This window comes from Pipistrellus kuhlii, unplaced genomic scaffold, assembly GCF_014108245.1.
Source record: "Pipistrellus kuhlii isolate mPipKuh1 unplaced genomic scaffold, mPipKuh1.p scaffold_m20_p_20, whole genome shotgun sequence".
Taxonomy (NCBI): Eukaryota; Metazoa; Chordata; class Mammalia; order Chiroptera; family Vespertilionidae; genus Pipistrellus; species Pipistrellus kuhlii.
Genome location: NW_023425516.1, coordinates 8,655,732 through 8,657,934, shown reverse-complemented (window position 1 = coordinate 8,657,934; position 2,203 = coordinate 8,655,732). Strand labels below are relative to the sequence as shown.

Here is a 2,203-nt window from a genome sequence, read left to right as displayed (position 1 = left end):
CTGTCACTCAGACTGGCCCCATCTCTACCAGATTCACATCTCTTCACTTTCCATATTGAGTTTTCCCTGTTCCCTCCCTCCCCAAGAGAGAGGAACTCCCTAGAAGCCAAACACCCAGAGAGGAAAGAAAAGGCCTTTGGGACCATGAAATTGCGGAATCACTTGGAAGGGAAAGTGCTCGGAGCCTGTTGCCTGCTTTTGTCCGCCCAGGGCGGCGGGAGCAGCTGGCTCTGGACTGGCACCTGGGCTTGAGCTTTTGCCTCTGGCAGAGGTTTCTCGGCCTCCCTGGCCTCCCGTGTCTACCTCTCTCTGATGAAACCTCCAGGGTGCTCACGTGGCAAGAACAGGGCAAAGGAGGTGTGCTTCGTATGCCCTTGATAAGAAACACTTGCTCAGGAAATCCATTTGTTAAGTAACAACCTGTCGGGAGAATCCAGTTTTGTGTTTCAATGGCAGGCTTCTGCTGACGGGCATGCCAGAGTGGAGCTGGGACACCTAACGATCATTATGTGTGGCTCGTTCAGAATACCCTCTCCTGCCTCACGTTTTCTTTTTCTTTTTTTAAATATATCTTTATTGCCCTAACCTGTTTGGCTCAATGGTTAGAGCGTCGGCCTGCAGACTGAAGGGTCCTGGGTTCGATTCCAGTCAAGGGCATGTACCTTGGTTGCGGGCACATACCCAGTAGGGGGTGTGCAGGAGGCAGCTGATCGATATTTCTCTCTCATCGATGTTTCTAACTCTATCCCTCTCCCTTCCTCTCTGTAAAAATCAATAAAATATATTTTTTAAAATATATTTTATTGATGCCGAAACCGGTTTGACTCAGTGGACAGAGCATCGGCTTGAGGACTAAAAGGTCCCAGGTTCAGTTCCAGTCAAGGGCATGTACCTTGGTTGCGGGCACATCCCCAGTAGGAGGTGTGCAAGAGGCAGCTGATCAATGATTCTCTCTCGTTGATGTTTCTCTCTATCCCTCTCTCTTCCTCTCTGTAAAAAATTAATAAAATGTATTTAAATATATATATATTTTTATTGATTTCAGAGAGAGGAAGGGAGAGAGAGAGAGAGAGAGAGAGAGAGAAAGAGAGAGAGAGAGAGGAATATCAACGATGAGAGAGAATCATTGATCCGCTGCCTCCTGCACATCCCCCACCGGGGATCGAGCCTGCAACTCGGGCATGTGCCCTGACCAGGAAACAGACCCTGACCTCCTGGTTCATAGGTCAACGCTCAACCTCTGAGCCACGCTGGCCAGGCCAGGCCTCATGTTTTAAAAACATGCTGTCCTACATCCCCAGTGGGGGGTGTGCAGGAGGCAGTTGATCGATGATTCTCTCTCATCGATGTTTCTAACTCTCTGTCCCTCTCAATTCCTCTGTGTGTAAAATCAATAAAATGTATTTAATAAAAAATAAAAATAAAAAAACATGCTGTCCTCTCTCCTTTCCAGGTGATAAGGCCTACGAAGCCAGGAAAGAATACACAGGTGCCTGAGACATCTTTGAAACTGTATTGGACTGGAGGAGGGCAGAGGGAGAAGTTTGCACAGTTCGTACTTTTCCAGGATGAGTACACTGAGATGGACTCCTGGGTCTGGGAAACAGAAGTCAGAGGGAACCTCTTCGCAGGAATATTTCTCCAGGAGCCAGCAGCACCCCCTGGTGGCCCAAGGGCTATGAGTGTCATTGCAACTTCCTGGAAATGGTGCCACCTGCTGCACGCTCTCGAGCCTGCTGATATGTCAACCAAACTTCTCCAGGTACTTTCCATTTACTCACTTAAAGGAGGCAGTGTTGGGCTTTTGGAAGTGAACTTGTAAAATAAAAAAGGAAAGGGAACATACAAAAGGGTTTGACTGCAGCCATTAAGTCGGTCATGCTCTTTTCCCCATGGGGGCCTGGTGTGCAATGACTGCACACAGTTGCATTCTTATTTATTTTTTAAGTATTTACTTATTTTTGCATGTGGGTGTCCAGGTATTCTAACATTGTTTCTTGAAAAGGTGATCTTTCCAACACGTGTGTTTGTTAATTTATTGATGATAGCCATTCTGACAGGTGGGAGGTGATATCGCATTGTGGTTTTGTGTGAAGGTTCCTCAAAAATGTAAAAAATAGCCGAGACCGGTTTGGCTCAATGGATAGAGCGTCGGCTTGGGGACTGAAGGGTCCCAGGTTTGATTCCAGTCAAGGGCATGTAT

General features: G+C 47.2%; 1 non-coding gene across 1 annotated transcript; it reads left to right on the top strand.

Annotated features, from left to right (window-relative positions):
- The first annotated feature begins 1,858 nt into the window (after positions 1-1,858).
- On the top strand, positions 1,859-1,985 carry LOC118725778. The gene has a single exon (XR_004990119.1). It is a non-coding gene; the product is annotated as a small nucleolar RNA SNORA70 (small nucleolar RNA).
- The last annotated feature ends 218 nt before the right edge of the window (positions 1,986-2,203 follow it).